General features: G+C 44.2%; 1 protein-coding gene across 1 annotated transcript in view; it reads right to left on the bottom strand.

Annotated features, from left to right (window-relative positions):
- LOC132389005 (zinc finger protein 420-like) overlaps positions 1-20,542 on the bottom strand; it is a 73,452-nt gene that overhangs the window by 11,817 nt on the left and 41,093 nt on the right. The gene's annotated exons all lie outside the window — the stretch shown is intronic.

A 20,542-nucleotide genomic window follows, 5' to 3' on the forward strand; every position in this document is an offset into this window, starting at 1 on the left:
TCCTCTCACCCTCTCACATTTCAAACCACAGGAAAAATATATCGTTTGTCCACTCTATCTATTCCTCTCGTAATCTTGTAAACGTCCATCCAGTCTCACCCCAGCCTGCGCCGCTCTGGAGAAAACAACACAAGTTTGTCCAGCCTCTCGTTATAGCTCATGCCCTCTAATCCAGGCAGGGTCCTGGTAAACCTCTTCTGCGCCCTCTCCAAAGCCCCGACATCCTTCCGAGAATGGGGCGACCAGAACTGTATGAAACACTCCAGATGTGGTCTAACTCGTTCTATAAAACTGTGTTACGAACTGTAACGTTTTAGAAACGAACCAGCAGCACTAGAGTTCACACTGGAGTCTGGTTTTGATGTTAAAAGTCACTCTCTTTATTAGTATCTATTTATAATATAGTAACAACGAAATAAAGGAAAGTTGCCAGTGTTAAGTGTATATATGTTTAAATATAATTCCCAGACTATCGAGCCTGAGGGAACAAAGCTCAGAGTCTTGAGATGGTAAATTAGTAAAGTTCAGTAATCCACGGAATAAATGACGGGAGAGAGATATTTGTGATCCAGGGTGAAACGTAGAGAAAAGGCCGTTACTTCAAAATAACCGTCGACGAAGTTCTTATCCGTTGAATCCGTCCACATACGAGTTATCAGCGAAAGTGACCTGTCACAGGAATACCGTCTTCCAGGGGTTGCCACACAACATACCCAGGCAAGGGTTAACACAAGATATTCCACAACCCACTCCTATGGATTATACGAAGTGACAGCCACACACATTCGTTGTGTTTCCGTGTACCGATGATCAACCCACTCTTGTGGGCATAGGAGAGTTCCAAGCCTCAGCTGCGACTAACTGAAGCGATCAGCTTTTCCAGTCTCTCTCTCTCTCTCTCTCTCTCTCTCTCTCTCTCTCTCTCTCGCTCTCTCTCCTCAATTCTACTCTTAATATCACGAACTGAACTGACGTCATTCCTATACCATCGTAAGACTGTATCATTTACCACCTAAGCTGAAGAAGTTTGGGGTTTTATACTTACACACATATGCATAAACTCTGCTAACCTGTTTGATTTATCTGGATTCATATTACGAGATTACATGGATACTGATAAGTAGTGTTTTGTTTGTAACAATACCAGACTCCAGGTGTGTTCTATTTCTGCTGGTTCTTTCAGTGCCCACGAATGGCTGGGTTTTGATCGCAGTTTGGGAAAGGGGTGACCGGTGGAATATTATCGGTGTGTTTATTCTTTGATAGTTTTACTGCGTGAAGGCGGTACTCTTCTGTGTGATCACAAAACTTTAACAGGACTTCGGAAAGCAACGGAAAGATCGACGACAGCAGCTTACTTGGAAAACAAATCATCTCTCTCTCTCTCTCTCTCTCTCTCTCTCTCTCTCTCTCTCTCTCTCTCTCTCTCTCTCTCTCTCTCTCTCTCTCTCTCTCTCTCTCTCTCCTCCCCCCCCCTCCCTGGTCTGGAGAAATGAATGTTTTCAATACTGAACACGTGTAGGCAGCTAATATTTTTAAACCCTTGGGTGAAGCAATTGTTCCTCCTCCGCCTCAAGGAGACAATGGCAGATTTGCGGCGGATCTCTGAAATGTTCTGTCTTCCTCATTGACCCCCTTTGAATCGGCTCCAACCTGATCACAGTCTGGACCGTTATAGTTGAGAGGTTCCGATTCAAACTAATATGAAATATTATCGAATCATCACTTTCCGTCAGTAAAAGCGGACCGTATAGAAAATAACATTATGAATCCGCATCTCCACTTGCACTAATGTTGAACTTCCGGTTCCTTGTCCGTCTCCATATCAGCCGTCTCCAGAATCCAGTCACTCATTGCCCAGCCCGACTCTTCCATCCACCGAATGAATGTAATCCGATAACCGACATCCCATTGGCTTATTGCTGCAACCAGTATCTGGATTCAGTGAAAGCTCATCTTTAGAGCCATTCAGTCTGGACCATTCAATATATAAGTACGCCGAGATAGCACGTCAGGAAAATTAAGAGAATATGCAATTTTGAGTGATATTTACAGTGACGGTGCAGTTCAGATTGTCAACTAAGTCAACACGATTACCTACCTCACTTTCAAAAACGCTACCAATTCAGCGCATCTGCAAAACAATTGTCATTGTTGGTACAAACGTAATGAATGCAGATACTCTTCCGGTTAAAGCATTTGCACCAATCCGAGGGTTAAGTGCACGGTCATTCAATTATTTTGCTTCATACCGGTGCGAACCCTGACGGGAGATGGTTTACTATGTTGGGGCTTCATCAATTTGATGCACATACAAAATGTTGTAGGAAATCAGCAGCTCGGGCAGAATCTACCGAAATGAATAAAGATTCGGAGTTTTGGGGTGGAATGAAAGGGGGAGTATATCAGAATAAGGAGTTTGCGAGGAGGGGGAACAGGGCAAGCTATAAGTTGATGGGTGAAGAAAGGTGCGTAGATTGTGGGACGGGCGAAAGAAGTGGCGGCGGGTGATAACTGAAAAAGGCATAGGGATGGTAAAGAAGGAATCTGATAGGAGAGGGGAGTGAGCAGATTGGATCATTAGGGAAGGGAAAGAGGGGCAGTGGTGTCGACAGGCAAACGAAGAGAAGAGTCGGAGATAACAGTGAGCAAGCAGAAAAGGGGAAGGATACAGTATATACCGCAACATAAAGATATCCATGTCCTTACCATAAGCTCAGAGGTTAACAAGACGGAATGTACGGTGTTAATTCTCCAGCCTAAGACTGGCTTCATAGTGGTAGAAGAGGAGGCCATGGAGAGATAATGCGGACCAAGACTGAGGATATTAGTTGCAATGATTGGCCGCTTGGAAATTCCGGTTTTCCCGATGGAGCTGAGGTGCTCGACAGGATGTTAATTAATATGAAGGGTCTTGGCCAAGAAGGTCGACTGTTTATTCGTTTCATGGATAATGCTTGGATTGACCAGTTCTTCCAGCTTTTTGTGTCTATTGCAATGAATTAGATTCAGGGTGTTCATGTGTTAAACAACTTCATAAACCAGGGTGACATTTTCGTTTAAGGCTTTTTTTTACTGCGTTACGTAAATGTGCTAACAAATATTTTTATATGTATATTTATATTCCGAGACAATACGCAGTCCTGTGACGTTACAGCATTGGTTTATGGTGATAAGTCTACGGATGCTAGAAACGGACAATAACAATCATGAAACCGAGCGGTGAGCCTGAGAGAGTTTCACAACAGTCACTGACTTCTCCAATCGTCGTTTCTTCGTCTTTGAGATTTTGCAAATTCTTGTCAAGTTATCCATACCTCAGCACAATTGGGATTTTACTTGAATTACGTCATGTTTATTTTTACCCCACCTGTTGGAAGACACGTCAGCTTTGTGTAGTATTGAATAGTCAGCGTGCTGGAGCGAGTATAAATGAATGACCGTGGAGATTCATCAGATCAGAGTTTCTTCAGCGAGATCGCGGGCAGCTGGAAGACAGACTGACTTTCGCTCAACATGTCTGAAGCATTTTACCGTGTGAGAAAGATATATTACATGATCATTGCTGTTATCGGTGCTCCTGGTAAGAATATCGGCCAACTAACATTCGGTGTTCTGTGTGCCCGGTCTTTGGACTCGATCGGTTACCGGCAGCGTTGTGATGCCGGTGTATCAGTGAGTGCGGTGCAGGCATTGTAACAAAACTCTGTGTTCGTTCATGACCTCACTTGCAGTTTCATCTGTGGACTCTGAGCAAAGTAATCCGGCAGTTAAAAAGATGTAGTGTGATCGATCGTGGAGATGGATTCATTTTGCGGATTCATGTCACACAGGTTTGATTTATCAATGCAAACCCGCTGTTAAAATAAGCTCCGATATTCAAGCTCGATCACCAGCCTTACGGGTTCTTTAGTGCTTTTCCGTCCCAATTTAAAGACTTCTCTCGTGTTTTAAGAAATTGCTGCAAGTTTGAACCGAATGCGGGAAGCGAATCTCTGGTGCGATTCAGGGGCGAGCAGAGGACGTTGCTTCTCAATTAGACTCCACACCATCGGGAGTTCCGTAAAGTAACACTCCATGGGCGTTTTAGAGTACCAGGGTTTGATCCCACGCCTTATTGTGTGTGAAATGAAGAAGGAGTTAAGAGCTAAACCAGCCATGTCCGATAGTGCTCAAAGATGCGATACGACGCTCTGTAACAATAAGCATTGAAGCATTTAGAGCAATGCTGCAGTAATGTGAAACGATCCCTAAAGGAGGCAGATGTTTGAAGTACCTAGAACACATAGTATTTCCGTTGGAAATTGGATGCTCTGAGCACTAGCGTGCACAATACCTGAAATTGCCAGCAGTTTAAGCAAAAATTGTAATACCTAAAATTGAACTTTCTGATGTGATTACTTGACGTAGTGAGAATCATCCCTGGAGAAGGGTAGTTAGAGAAATTAAAAGAAGCGAGTCCAGCAGTCCCGTCTGGGCGGTTGACAGCCAGGAGTTGTGGAGGAAACGAAGGGAAAAGCAACTTGCTTAGAACTTTGTTAGCGGTTGCAAGGCAAGGGAGCGATGCCGCGCTGAATGGGGAAAGTGTCCGGATATCGGGGACGGGATCGCGGCAATCGCCACACTAAGAAAAAAGTTATCGAGCTTCGTTGCTTTACATATCAACCGAAAAACTGATGCTGAGACTCCCGCTTTACACTTTTACACCCCACGAAGTGAGTTGTCTAGAAAGCTTGTTTGTTCTCAGTTTCCAGTTTATTTCTGCCGTGAGACGCTCAGAGCTTCTCATTCACTCATTCTTTTTGATGTCCCTTCAGTGAATATACTGGCGATTGTGATCCTGTCCCGGGGAAAGTGCGGCCTCTCCACCTGCACCACTCGCTACCTGGTGGCCATGGCAACGGCGGATCTACTAACCATCATCTTTGACGTCATTTTGTGGCGGATCAGTTATTATTACTTCCCCGGGACTTTCCTAGACATCACCCCCGTGTGCAGTGTGATCTCTATCTTGAGAGAGGCGGCTACAGAGTATTCTGTCTGGTTCACCGTCAGCTTCACGTTTGATCGGTTTGTCGCCATCCGTTGTCAGAAGCGGAAAGCAAAGTATTGCACCGGGAAAACTGCGGCAGTGGTTCTCACAATAACCGGCGTTCTGTTCTGCTTTAAAAATGTGCCCACATTCTTTATGTATCAACCTGTAAAAGTGGTTAACAATATACCCTGGGACTGTATCACAAAATCGGCCTACTATACGGATCCCGGGTGGATGGCATATAACTGGGTTTTTGCCATTCTGACGCCATTACTCCCGTTCGTGTTCATTCTACTCTTCAACGCTCTGACAGTCAGACACATTTTAGTGACGAGTCGCGTCCGTAAGGGGCTGAGGGGTCAGAACAAGGCGGAGAACCGCAGTGACCCGGAGATGGAGAGCAGGAGGAGGTCTGTGATCTTACTTCTCACCATCTCCGGGAGCTTCATCATCCTGTGGTCGGTGAATGTTGCCGAATTCCTTTATTACATCATTGCCGGTCCGCATCAAACTAAACACAGCGATTTGGAATACATACTTGATCACGTTGGGGAGATGCTGATGATTTTAAATTGCTGCACAAACACGTTTATTTATGGGGTGACTCAGTCCAAGTTCAGAGAGCAGTTCATCAGCGCAGCGAAATATCCGCTCACGTCAGTTCTTCAACAAATTAATCAACAAAATATCTAAGTGCTTCCCAGTTGCCTTCGTAATATTTTTGAACTTGACATTATCAAACTGTCCGGTCGGAGAACTTGGCAGCGAGGAGAATAAAACTGGTTTACAGCCCAAGATAGACGCGACCTGGGAGCAGAGTCCTCGGCACACGCAGCCCCCGACATCCACCTCCTACCAATGACTAATTCTGGCCTCCCCTTATTTTCACCGTATTCCGGATATCGGCACCGCCGCACACCTTTGAATAAATAATTCCGCACTGCAGTGCAAATGTTGATCGGTCCGGTGACCTAGAAGTCCGTTCATCCTGCGTCACGCTGAGGAAGCGGACCAGCTTGCAGAAATACCCCCTTCACTGAAAAACGGGCAGAATACTGAGCACCCCGGAGGTCAGAACGGGTGTGGTCCATGCTCGGACTGAGTAGGCAGCCCTGCAACGAGATTTAGCTGATTGTGTCCAACATGGTACGTGTTCAACATGGTATGTGTTCATCATGGTACGTGTCCAACATGGTACGTGTTCAACATGGTACGTGTCTAACATGGTACGTGTTCAGCATGGTACCTGCCTGAATACGTTATGAGCTGAGAGCCTAACTTCAGTTGCCGAGTTCATCTGTGTCAGTGCTCTGGTATAAAATATATGATGTTTACTTCCACGCGCAAAGTCTTAATAAGATCCAATTATCATCTGCAAAAAGTCTATTTTTAAAGGTACAAGCGTGCATGACATTGCGAGGAAGGCGCCAATCTTCCTCCTTTCCCAAGGTATTAGTTTGGAAAAAGCAAGAATTAGAAAAGTGAACGCGACATAGTAAAAGCCGACGAGAGGCACTTCAGTAAGGATTCGGGCGAAGGCCCGGTGTTTGATTCAGACATGGGAGAAGCAATGAAATTATTGGATATAGGAGTAGAATTTTGAAATTTGTTCCATCAAGCTCTCCGCCTTTCTTTCTTGTGTGCTCTGTGTGAAACTTCTCAATCTATCCTCAACCCCAAACAGCTTTCTCCTTCCAAAAACTTCAACAATCAATAACTGTTGATCAAGTGCATCCAATGACTTGGCTTCAAAGCACTCTGTGGCGTCAAATTCGAGTCCTCTTCAAATCAGTACCAAAATTGAATTTGACCTCGTTCAACTGACCTAACCTGTACATTAGCCTTCAGGGATTCCAGAACAAGGACTCAGACGTTCATGAACAGTTTTTAATTTGTCTATGTTCTGCCCCGTTAGAAACGCCTCCACACATTCATGGTTCGTTCCAAAATGCATACCCTGTACCTTCAAGAACTGTATTGTATCAGTCAAATCTTTGCGCACTCTGTCAAACCGACCCCCAGCCGGCAATTCTTCTGGTCTCTGGAAGTAGATACTGCTCACCTGAATCCCATCCGCCAGCGAACTTTCCACTGCCGATAGACTCATCTATCACCAGTTCTCCGTCTTATCTTTGTCTCCCTACTATAATGACGCAACATTAGCTGTCTCCCGACCATTCAATATATTACTTTTGATAAGGAGCGTACAAAGATCCCTGCCAACGGCACAACAATATCTGTTCTTGTTTCCAATAATACCCTGAGATAAAGACGACCAGGACCTGAGTACATTAACGAAGAACTCCAACACTATATCCATTCCGATGTGAATCTGCCCCAGTCCCATCCAGTCAACTTAGAAACTATGTCCGTCTCACGAGTAAATGTAGACGTGGTGTATTCAGTTAACTCTTTGATCCTTTCCTGTGGTTATGCGCACAGATCACCTTTGCACGAGTTTGTAAGTCTGTCGGGATCAAAGGATGTTATGAATGGGAGGATGTATTGATTCGGGGTGGGGGCTTTGGAACAGGTGGCAGGAAAGGAATGCCATGGGGTAGAGTAGGGGTGGCCTGGGCGCCGGCACACCCAGCCCTGAGACACCAGTCAAGGACATTTGATTCTATATATTGTGTTTATTGATCATTGCAGTACGTCTCTTTCGTGCTTCATGCAATTATGACCAGATCTCCCGAGTTCTCCACTCGCTAGTATTTCCCCATAACAGCTTGAGCTATTGCGAAGAACAAGTGAAAGGTTTACTGTAAGTTCGTGTAGACTATTGAATTTATTTTCAATTTAACTTATGCAATATAGTAAATTGACGAATGAGCTGCATTATTATCGATTTGGCGTTGAATATCCTCAGATCCTGGTCCGTTCTGTTATAATCGAAATATATCTGGCGGTGACGGGAGCGGGGATATAGTGAAAACATATTTAAAAAAAATAAGGTAGGATTAGTTTAGTAATTAGTAGGAGGTGGAGGTCACGGGTTCTCGGTGCCTTAGGTTATTTTTTTCCCGACTGTGTCTGTCAGGCATGAACTGGGTTCATTCTCGCCGTTGCCACATTATCCAATCGGTGTCAGGTCTTTAATATCAAGAAGGAAAACACCGCTAAGCCTCGGAGAAGAACTTAGAGATTCTGTTTATTAATTCGCTGAATAATTGATATTAGGGGATATTTCACTGCGCTGATGAACTGCTCCCTAAACTTCGACTGAGTTACCCCATAAATAAACGTGTTTGTGCAGCAACTTACTATCACCAGCATGTATCCGGAGTGTTGATATATGAACTCCGAAGCGTTATAATTATTTTGATTCAACCCAGAAATTGTGTAATAAAGGAATTCGGCAACTTTTACCGACCACAGGATGATGAAACTTCCGGAGATGGTGAGAAGTAAGATCACAGACCTCCTCCTGCTCTCCATCTCCGGGTCACTGCGGTTGTCCAACTTTCGCTGACCCTTCAGCACCTTACGGACGCGACTAGACACTAAAATGTGTCTCACCGACAGAGCGTTGAACAGTAGTATCAAAAAGAACGGGAGAAATGGCGTTAGAACTGTAGAAAACCATTCATATCCCACCCATCGGGGATCCGTATAGTAGACCGGCTTTCGAATACAGTCCCAGGGTATATTCTCAATCACTTTCGCAGGATGATAGGAAAAGAAGTCTGGCACATTTTTGAAAAAGAACAGAACGCTAATTGTTGTCAGAACCACAGCCGCAGTTTTCCCGGTGCAATACTTTGCTTTCCGCTTCTGGCAACAGATGGCGACAAACCGATCAAAGGTGAAAGTGACGGTGAACCAGACAGAACAGTCCATGGCTGCAAATCCCAGGACAGCGATCACACTGCATACAGGGGTGATATCCAGCAACGTCCCGGGGAAGTAGTAATAACTGACCCGCCACAGTATGACGTCAAAGATTATGGTTAGTAGATCCGCCGTTGACATGGCCACCAGGTAGCGAGTGGTGCAGGTGGAGAGGCCGCACTTTCCCCGGGACAGGATCGGAATGACCACTAAATTCACTGGGGGAATATCAAAAAAAAAGTTAATTACTATCTTACCGTTTTGTGGGTGACACGACAGATAGAAGCTCGGAATTATCAAAAGTCAGACTTTATATATAGCTCATTACTGTACGTTTAAGATGTGTAAAGCGGGATTCGAGCATGCCTGAATCGGAGCATGTTGTGTGAATGGGCACGGTACACGCCACTGGCAGAGGAGCACAGATGGGAAGGAGGCTTGCCAACTGATTGCGGGGGTCGCTTTGAACAAATCAATAAAAACCTCCCCCCATTATGTTTCAGGCTGATGCGTACAGCCTGGATACCCCTGCACATTTCTCAGTGATCGTCATTGGCGTGATCCCGTCACCTAGGTTTTGACACTGTCCTCAGAGAGCGAAGCAACACTCCTCCGCAACTGAAAAGCAAATTTATTTCCCCCGTTCACATGTCGTAGCTTCCTCCTGTTTGTCACCCGCCCGTAGGGCAACTACTCTGGCCGGGATTTTCTCACAACTATGTCAAGGTATCCGACAAGAAATGTCCAATCTTCGCTATTCAAAGATATTGCCAGACCGGCAGTTATTCTGCATGTTAGCGCTTAAACCATTCAATTTCCAAAGGAGACACTTCAAAACAACAGCCTCTTTAGGAGTTACTGCAAACTAGTGCAGCGTCATTCTAAATACTTCGAAGATCAGAGCGGAGAATCGTTTGAACATTACCCCGCCTGACCTCCAACGGTCACCACTGGGTTACCTCTTAATTCCCTCTTCGCTGCCCAGATAATCAGGCGTGGAATCAAACCCTGGTACACTGAGACACTCACAGACCCTTATTTGAATTCTTGACACTCTCGATGATTCGGAATCTAATTCACAAGTGATATCGACTGCTGGTCCCTCGATCTCACTGGGTTTTCTCGTCCCTTCAAACTTGCAGCAATATCCTAAAACACGGCGCAATACCTTTAAATTTGAATTTAAAGCACGTTGTATTACAGATACAGGATAAGGCGAGGTAACCTGTAAATGTGCCGAGCGCTCTGGATTATTGAAATTTGCTTTGACAGCGGACTTGCCTTGATACATCAAAACTGCCTGCCATGAATCCACAAAATAAATCCATCTCCCAGAACATCCCGTCTACATCTGTTTCAACCGCCGGCTGATTTTGACAAGAGACCACGGATTTAACTGCAGGGGAAGTTCTAAACGGACACAGATTTTTGTCACAATGCCTGCACCGCACTCACTGATACACCGGTAGCTGAACGCTGATGGTAACTGAACGAGTTCCAAGACCGCGCACACACAACAGCAAATGTTGGTTTGGCTATGCTCTTACCAGGAACACCGATAACCGCAATGATCATGTACCACGTCTTTCTCACACTGTAAAACGTTTCAAGCATGTTGTGTGAGATTCAGTCTGTCTTCCAGCTGCAAGCGATCTCGCTGAAGAAACTCTCTGATGAATCTCCACGGCCGTTTATTTATACCCGCTCCAGCACACTGAATAATCAAACTACACAAGGCTGACTTGTCTTTCAACAGCTGGTGTAAAAATAAACATGATGTCATTCAATCAAAATTCAATTTTGATGAGGTATGGATAGCTTGACACGAAATTACAAAATCTTAAAGACAAAGAAATATCAATTCGAGAAGTCAGTGTATGTTGTTGCAAAAACCTCTCAGATCAGATTCTCCTCTGTTTCAGGATTGTTATTGTTGATTTCGCCCATTCCTAAACTCCATAGACTTTATCATCATAGACCAATTGGACTGCTTTGTTTCACTCTGGGAATTGGCTCGGTTGTAGATCTTGCACCAGAAATGTATAAAAGAACAGGTTGCTTGTACTTTGTAATAAATAGGTCGTAAAATAGATTGTAATATTGTGGAGTCTTAAAGTAATATCGCAATCAGGCTTAAGAAGATACGGAACGCATGCAAACCGTTAAGTAAATGACGGTTCGTCCAGCCACACAGCCCCATCTGCTAAAGGGGAATTTCGCCGTGGACAAGCTATTTCTACATCTATCCCCCTTTCCCAGTCCGAGATGTCAATCAACGGCCTCCTCTTAAATTCCGCCAAGGTAACCTTCAATTATGAGGCATGAGCATGGATATCTCTATCTTCCGGTAGTTTTCTTCACCCTTTTCCCTCTTCATTATTTTCCCACTCTGGACTCTAAACCTTATCCTCATCTGCCTATGACCTCCCCCGGAGCCACTCCTCTTACCTGCTTTCCTTTGCTTTCCTATCAGATACCTTCTTCTCCAGCCTTTTGTATTTTCCACTTATTTTGTCCCACTGCCCCACCCAGCAGCCGTCACCTGTCTCCTTCTAGAATGTCCTTCTTCCCCTCGCCCAACCTTTTTGTTCTGGCACTATCTAGACGCCTTTCGAGCCCTGTTGAAGGGCCGTGGCTCGAAACGCCGACTGATCATTTATTTCCATAGATGCTGCCTACCTGATATTGATACACATACATTTCGTAACAGAGGCTGAATAAATCTCCATGTCCTCGTTGCCCTTTCACTGCCCCGCAATGTCCATGATGGAAATTGACACACCTGCACCCTTGACACAGACCCTAAGGTGAGAGTTAGCAGGCTTCACTTTCTACTAGATGATTTATACTAGTCTATGATTCTGTTTCACTCTTTAGAACAAATTCTGTCACGCTGGAAAAAATAATGGGTCGCAAATTGCTTAAAGTCTTTGGCCAAAACAGGCCGAATTCTGGAAGCCAATAGAGTGGAAGCATCCGGTAACGTGGAGAAATTGCAGGTGAATCACATCTGATGAATATGCGAGTTCTCCTGGTATAATATGCACATTGTCAAAAAGCGGACGTGCAACAAATGTAAAGTGTCGAACAAGAGAGAATCTGCAGGTGCTGTAAATCTGAGCAACACACACCGAATGCTGCAGGAACTCTGCAGACCGGCGAACATCTGTGGACAAAAAAGTGCACAGTCAACATTTCGGCCGAGGCACCTCTGTTGAGAAAATAAGATCAGGAGTAGATTGAAAAGGTGGAGGAGAGGAGAGAGAATCACAAGGTGATAAGTGAAACCGGTCGCGGGTGGGGAAGGGGGCAGGGGGAGATATGGAGAATACAGGACAAAATAACACAAAATAACCATCACAAACATGCTTTAAAAGACCAGCAAATTTGACGAGATAAATGCAGAAAATGCCAAGAGAAACAATCGAAGAGATTACAGGATCATTTGGCGGTGGAACTGCTACAGACACATTCAGATGGTAAACATCATTTATCAAAATTCTGCTTGATAATACAACCTCTTGATCCAGTTTTAGCTTCAGAGTACTAGAAATTATATTACGACCAATCTGTAATTACAGACAGGATGATCCATAGTAAAACGTCCAGAAATACTGTCATAATACAGGATCAAAAAGCAGGAACAACTGACGTGAAAGATGTAGTCGTTCCAAACGTACATAACATACAGAAATTAGTAAGTGACAAACACCAGAAACATGCTGAATAAAGAGGAATTTGAAAGGCTGTGGACCATGAACAGGGTGTACATTGATCCAATAGCAACATCCACTGCTGGTATCATCCCACCTTCACCTCACAATAGCATTCAACAATTCGGCCCACAGAGCAATATTTCAGTAAATCTCCGGAAAGCCGTAAGAGTCACCACCAACAGAAAGTTCCCGGCAACTGAGAAATTACTGTGCTTCGCTTTCCCTGTCCCTTATGTTTCACACGCTTGAGCCGAGGAAAAAAATAAATATAATATTAATATGCGTACCCACTTGGCGGATAACGGAATGGTCTGCAGATATGACGGACAGGTGGGAATTAAAATAGCACTTTGGCTTTGGTCAGCATTCATTCTCAAGTTAAAGGACATCTAAAGCCAAAATATGGTTGTAGGGAGCAACCCTTCACTTCAGATATGGGAAAATGTACACGGAATAGATCATAGGACCATAAGATAAGAACAGAATTGGGCAACTTGGCCCATCAATGGTGCTCCGTCATTTCATAATTCCATCCCTTGCGTACCTTCGCACACACCCGCACTCCCGTATTTCTTCATGCCCTGACCAATGGATAATCTTTCACACTTGATCTTAAATACACATGAAGACGGCATCCACAGCTGCCTCTGGTAATGAATTCCACAGATCCACCACTCTCTGGCTGAATAAATTCCTCCTCATCTCCGTTCTAAAAGGACATTCCTCTCTTCTGAGGTTGTTTTCTCTGCCCTTATACTCTCCCATCAAAGGAAACATCCTCTTCACATTCACCAACGTCTTTTAACATTCGATAGGTTTCATTGAGTTCACCCTTCATCCTTCTTAATCCCCGTCAATACAGGCCCAGAGCCACCAACCACTCTTCATAATCCAAGCCGATAAGTACTGGAATCATTTTTGTAACTGTCCTTTGAATCCTCTCCAGTTTCAGAGCGTCCTTTCTAATATAAGTGCCCGTAAAGTGCTCACAGCAGTCAAAGTGAGCTCTGACACTTGTTTTATAAAATCTCAACATCACACGCTTGCTTTCATATTTTAGTCCTCTACAGCAGTGTGAGCATCGCACTTTAACTTTATACTTTATTGTCACCAAACAACTGATACTAGAGCGTACAATCATCACAGTGATATTTGTTTCTTCGCTTCGCGCTCCCTGAAGTACAATTCGAAATAAATATAATAACAAATTTAAATTATAAATCATAATTAGAAAATAGAAAAGGGAAAGTAAGGTAGTCCAAGTCAGGTCCGGATATTTGGAAGGTACAGCACAGATCCGGGTGAGGATCTGTTTGGCAATCTTATCACAATTGGAAAGAAGCTGTTCCCAAATCTGGCCGTACGAATCTTCATGCTCCTGAACCTACTCCCAGAGGGAAGAGGGACAAAAAGTGTGTTGTCTGGGTAGGTCGTGTCCTTGATTATCCTGGCAGCACTGCTCCGACAGCGTGCGGTGTAAAGTGAGTCCAAGGATGGAAGATTGGTTTGTGTGATGTGCTGGGCTGCGTTCACGATCTTCTGCAGCTTCTTCCGGACTTGGACAGGACAACTTCCATACCAGGTTGTGATGCACCCTAGAAGAATGCTTTCTACGGTGCACCTATAATAATTAGTGAGGGTTTTAGGGGACAGGCCAAATTACTTCAACTTTCTCAGGAAGTAAAGGTGCTGGTGGGCCTTCTTGGCAGTAGACTCTGCCTTGCTAGACCAAGTCATGTCTTTTGTGATATTCACCTCGAGTAACTTAAATCTTTTGACCTGTTCCACCTGTGCACCACCGATGTAGATATGGTTTTGCAGTTGCCTTCCTCAGCACAGGCTCCACCTGCAAAACAACCTCTAGGGAATCCTGCACAAGACCCCCAAATCACTTTGCATCTGAGATTTCTTTTCTGTATTTTCTCACCGTTTAGAAAATAGTTAACTCTTTAATTTCTTCTACCGAAGTGCATGACCATACAGCACCCGACACTGTAACTAATAGAGCATTAGAACAGCGGCACAGGGGTTTGCCGGGGCATGGCTGGAACTGGCGCTGGGCCTGACAGTCGGCGAACAGATAGTCTGCGCTGCTGAATGGGCGGCCTGTCACCGGGACACCCGAGAATGATACAGCCTGCCTTCAATGTAGGCCACGAACACCGCAGAATACAGCTGCAGCAGTTGTTTCTCGGAGGAGCAGTCCACTGACAACTGAGAACACACGAGTCGTTCAGAAAAGGCAGACACGCTTGAAATGGGCATTTTAAATGTGTTTGGTTGTTTGCCGTTTCCGTCGTTTCATTTCAAGTACACACATTTATAATCATTTATTACTGAGTAACGATACTTGTGACTGACATGACAGTGCACAAGGCAAACTTCATCAACAATCTACTGCGCAATGTCCCTTCATACAAATAAATGCACAAGGAATAGCAGATCAGCGAATAGTGAAAATTAAAAAAAAAACGCGGTAATATAATCCCTATCGACATGTTAAAACAGGAACAACATGAAATTTCACAAGAGCTGGAAAGAAACCAACTTAAAGAACGGAACAATGCTGTACATTGAAGATGACAATCCAACCCGTGAAGAGCTCATGCAAATAGGCTCACTTCAAAACGGTTGCACAACGTTCCGTTAATTGCAAAATCACCGATGTGGAGACTCCGTAGAATGCTAATGACCAAGCTGAGAGTACAGACAAAATTATCCTATCTTTTACCGGCAGCCAATAACGTACTGCACAGTGCTGACAGCCGTAACCTCTGACAGAGGAGGTTGAGGATTAATAGGCATAAAAATTCACATATCAGTGATTTAAAACTTCAAATAATATATTTTCAACAACGAAATCGGATTCATCACTCACCGGGACGATACGCATTTCTGATAAAAAGGACACGCCACTAAATTTAAATGGAAGTACAACCCAAGAAAATGACAAATAATTCCACATGAGTAAAATTTTACCAATGGAAAAGCAAGAACCCCATGGAAGACATCCCACGATGTGAACAGTCTGCATGTCGATATGGCAGCGCCGAACGCTTTGCTCAGAGTTGTAGACCTGTCCATGAAACAGAGAGGCTCCTTGTTGCAATCCCGGCCCAGCAGTTTAACTCAAAAACATTATCAAATATAAGTAAAAAAGACCAATACATGCAAGAATGTAAATGCAGAAAATGCCAAAAGAAACCAAAAACAACTCGACACATTACAGATCTTGCAGCAGCTTAACTCAACCTGATTACTTACAGACACATAATCAACAGACGAACATCAACTTATTGGGACGGAAAACAAAATTTTGATTTAAAATATAAATTCTTAAAAGGCATACAGCCTTGCTATAAATACATGCGTGATCAAGGTTTACTGTCAGAGTCCGACAAATTATATTAGAAATGATCCGGTATTACACATAGGCCGAACTGCACTTTTAGTTGAGATATAACATTACAGTATAAACAAGCAAAAACAAACTACTTAAAGAATATAGCCATTGCAAACACATAAAACATACAGAAATCACTAAGTAAAAAATACCGAAGAAATGGGAAATTGAAAGAAAATATTGAAGAATATGGAACGGGAAGAGGGCTTACATTTTCCTAATAATAATATCTGCAGCAATCACTGCACAATAGAATTAAACGACCATGCCAACACCGCAATAATTATGTAAGTCTTCAGCAAGCCAAGAGTAAACACCACTTGAATAATCCGACAGTTCCTAACAGTTGAGAAGTGAGCGTGCCTGCCGATGCCTGCACCTCAGGTTTTGAACTGAGTAAACAGGGTCCTGAGACTCCTGTACCACCTTCGTGATGGGGGTGCAGTTATCAGGGTGCATTGCATTGATGGAGTGGTTTCTTAATGAAGGACGCTGCTTTCCTGCGACAGCGTTCCGTTCAGATTTGTTCAATGGTGGGGAAGGCTTTACCTGCAATGCAGTGCGCCATATCCACTATTGATGTAGGATGTTATGTTCAAGAGCATCAGTGTGATGCTTCGAGTCAGTACACTATGTAGGACACACCTATGGAAGTTTGACAAAGTTTCAGGTATTCTTCGATAACTTTTGAGGAAATGGAGGCACTGCTGTCTTTCCCCTAAATTACCTTTACGTGCTGGACTCAGAACAGATCCTCCTAAATGATAACAGGACATTAATTTGGATGGCCCTCTCCACCTCTGATCCTCCGAAGAATACGAACTCATGGATATGCGGTTTCCTGTTCCTGAAGTCACTAATCAGCTCCACCTTCTTGCTGACAATGAGTGAGGAGTTGTGGCACTCCTCGGACAGATTTTCAATCTTTCTCCTATATACTGATTTATTAAGGCCCACGATTCGTTGAACGGCAGTGGTGTATACAGTAGAATTAAACACAGCATTGAAGCTGTGCTTCGCCTCAGTCATCAATATAACGTAGGTAGAGCAGGACGAAGTACACAACCCTGCGGCACACCTGTGTTGATGCAGTTTATGGAAGAGATGTTTTAGCGAATCTGAGCTGACCGGGGACAGCAGAATAGGAACTCGAAGATCCAATTGCACAAGGAGGTATTAAAGATAAAGTCCTGAATCTTATTAACTAGATCTGTTAGATGACAGCATTGGATGCCGAGCTGTAGTCGATGAAGAACATCCTGATGTATGCGTCCTCCCTGTCCCGATGTTCCAGGGTTGAGTGAAGAGCCAATGAAATTGCGTCTGCTGTGGACCAGTTGCGACGTAGGTAAACTGGAAAAGTCGCTTCTCCTGCAGGAGTTGATATGCTTCATCACCGATCTCTCAAAACTTTTCATCCCTGTGGATGTAAGAGCTGCTGGGTGATAGTCCTTGAGGCGGATGACTACTTTCTCTTTAAGCGTCGGTACAATTAAAGCCCGCTTGAACCAGGCAGCTGCCTCAGATTGCCTAAGCGAGACTATAAATGTATCGGTGAAAACCCCAGACCGTTGATCAGCTCAGGTCATTTGTACTCAGTCTGGGCCCGATGCCTACCGGCCGTTCATCCTTCTGAACGATGCTGTCCTGTCGGCCATGAGACAGGAATCACAGGGTCATCGGGGGCTTTGGGACTTCTGGAAGGTTCCTCCATGTCTTGACGGTCAAAGAGAGCTTAGAGGCCATTGGAATCATCTGGAAGCAATGCCTTGTTTACACCTGAGTCGCTTGTCTTCACTGTGTAAAAAGTGACAGCTGTCGAGCATTTGTCAGTGATTCAGGTTCGGCCCTCAGCACATTGCGGAACTCATGGTTCAGCCAGCGATTCCTACTGGACAAGACTCTGACTGACTTAATGGGGAAACGCTCGTCTCGGGCTGTTTTCCTAAATCCGTGACAACCACGGCGATGATCATTCAGGCCTTCTGATGAGTTCCTAGCAGGGCCAGGTTCGCCGACTGGACACAATCCTATATCCGCCCCCTACCTCCCACGACCACCTTTTGTTGTCTAATCTCTGAAGCCCTGCTCTTTTACTTCTTCCTGAGCACAGGGAGGAGATGTACAGCCAAGTGGTCAGATGACCCGAAATGTGGTCAGGAAAATTTGACATCCCTAATCGTCGTGTAGCAATGGCCGAGTGCGTTGTGACACTCGGAGTTGCAGGTTACATTGCGAAGATAATTGGGCAGTAATTTCTTCAAACAAGCCTGATTGAAGTTTGCGTCAATGATTTTGAAGACTGATTGATGTCACTGAAATTGTTTGGAAGAAGTCGGGCTGGACGGTTTCTTATTTACTGATGACATCATTCAATATCTCCAGTGCCTGCTCAAAGTCGGCATTTAGCATTTCCATCAGTTACACCGCCCGGAATGACTGGAACAAAGGAAAGAAAAGAATGAACGAATGTCCCTTTAATAAAGAAGTGATCACCATTACACCCACCAGAACAAACTCCTTCCCTCAATTTCAGAAGGTAATGTGCACGGTCAAATATTACAAAATAAATCGACTTCAATATGAATGCCTGTTTTAAAACAACAACAATGTAAAATATGATACTTATATGCTGAAGCCAGGTATCATGGAAAATAACATGGAAAAAGGCACATCATATTTTGTTTTAAAGTAAATAGATTGCAAAATCCCTTGATGAGTCAAATTCAGGACACGGGGACAGAGTAAGTAAAAATAGTTTAACGTAAGTGTTTGTGCAGTTGGTTGTCACTAATGTCCCTGACGTGATAGCCACGCTAATTGCCTCAGTGGAATTGCTCTCTCCTCAATAAAAGTCTGCTAAACCGATCACCAGTCCATCTGAGCAGCTGAAACGTTCTGTACAACTGAACGCTGCTTCTGACGGAATATGGGATATGCGGCGATTTACTACATCGCGGGCATTTTCTATCCTACCCTTGTAGCAGTTGGTGTCCCCGGTAAGATGCCGAAGCTGGTCACTTTATGTATGGTGCCGTCGTTACTCTGCTGCGGTATCCGCACTGTTACTGAACACAGATGCTACCGTCGGCTGAAACGTGTTTCCGGAATGGAGGATTCAGGCATCTAATGGTTTTATTTCCATTTTCTGTATTTCGATCGCATTGTTTTCCACTTTTCTCAATTAAGTTGTTGTCGATATTGATATTGATTCATAATTTCACCTCGCTAGGCTTTCTGAAGTGATGCTGATCTCCGCTTTTCCAGGTCCGAGTCTCTATCAGTGCAGAAACTCCGACCTTATAACAAAGTGGCAGCTTATATAAATGACGGTCCAGTCTAATTTCGACACGTAGGACTGTTCTTCTGCAAGTCAGTAAATGAGAACTCGTGCTTTATATCTCCTTGACTCCACTTTCTCGCCGCTACAAACAATCCCTTCAAGTATTTCACCTCTAATAATGGAAATGATGTTGTTTACAGGAGCGATCGACTGCTCACCGGTACGTGAGTCGTGGAACTCGGATGCTTCGCTCTAAAATGTGGGAAGGTCGCCAGTCCACTGACACTCACATCCGTCATTATCCTCCAGCCGGAGTGCAGCGACCGAGACGGCACACACTGGATTCCCGATTCCCACTTCCAAACAGACCATAGCTGGGGGCATTGAGAGAGTTGCTGCTGACCATATTTTGTTTTCACATTTTTTGTAGTTACCTGTTTGGATTGGAAACAAGGGATCAGTTGGTGGTTATCGTATTCGCTTTAGTGGACCAGACCAATAATATCTACATTTATTCCAGATCCCTGCTCATCACTCCTGTATGCGCTCTAACAGTTGTGTTTCGGGTCGTAACGACGGACTGTTCTGTTTGGTTCACGGTCATTTTTACCTTCGATCGCTTTATCGCAATATGTTGTCGAAAGCTGCGGGAGCGATACTGCACTGAGAGAACAGCAACGGTAGTTATCGTTACCGTGGTTATAGTGAGCTGCGGGAAATGTGTCCCGGGTTACTTTGCCATTGTACCTTACGTCATCATTGATAACACGCCTTGGCGGTGCACCGCCAAATTTGAATACGTTACTTCACCCGTGTGGAGAGCATACACATTACTGCAGAGCATTTTAACACCATTGCTACCAATCGGCTTAATCCTGGTGTTTAACGGGTTAACCGTAAGACATATCGTTGTGGCAAATAGAGTCCGCAGAAGGCTTCGGAACAGCGGCGACAATCAGAAAGATGCCGAGGTGGAAAAACGCAGAAAATCGATGATTTTGTTGTTTTCTATATCAGCTAATTTCATATTATTTTGGATGCCCTCTGTAGCCCATTCCCTGAAATGGCAAAAGGAAAACTATTTTTACGAGGACAGATATTTGAGTTCCCCGGTATACATCCTACAACAATTTGGGTTCATGTTGCAAGTATTCAGCATGTGCACCAATACTTGTATCTATACACTGACACAGAGGAAATTCAGAGTAGAGCTGAGGAAAGGAATGATGTCTGTGTTTACATTGAATGGCCATCTGTGCAGATGACGCGCGCGT

This window comes from Hypanus sabinus, unplaced genomic scaffold, assembly GCF_030144855.1.
Source record: "Hypanus sabinus isolate sHypSab1 unplaced genomic scaffold, sHypSab1.hap1 scaffold_458, whole genome shotgun sequence".
Lineage (NCBI taxonomy): Eukaryota > Metazoa > Chordata > Chondrichthyes > Myliobatiformes > Dasyatidae > Hypanus > Hypanus sabinus.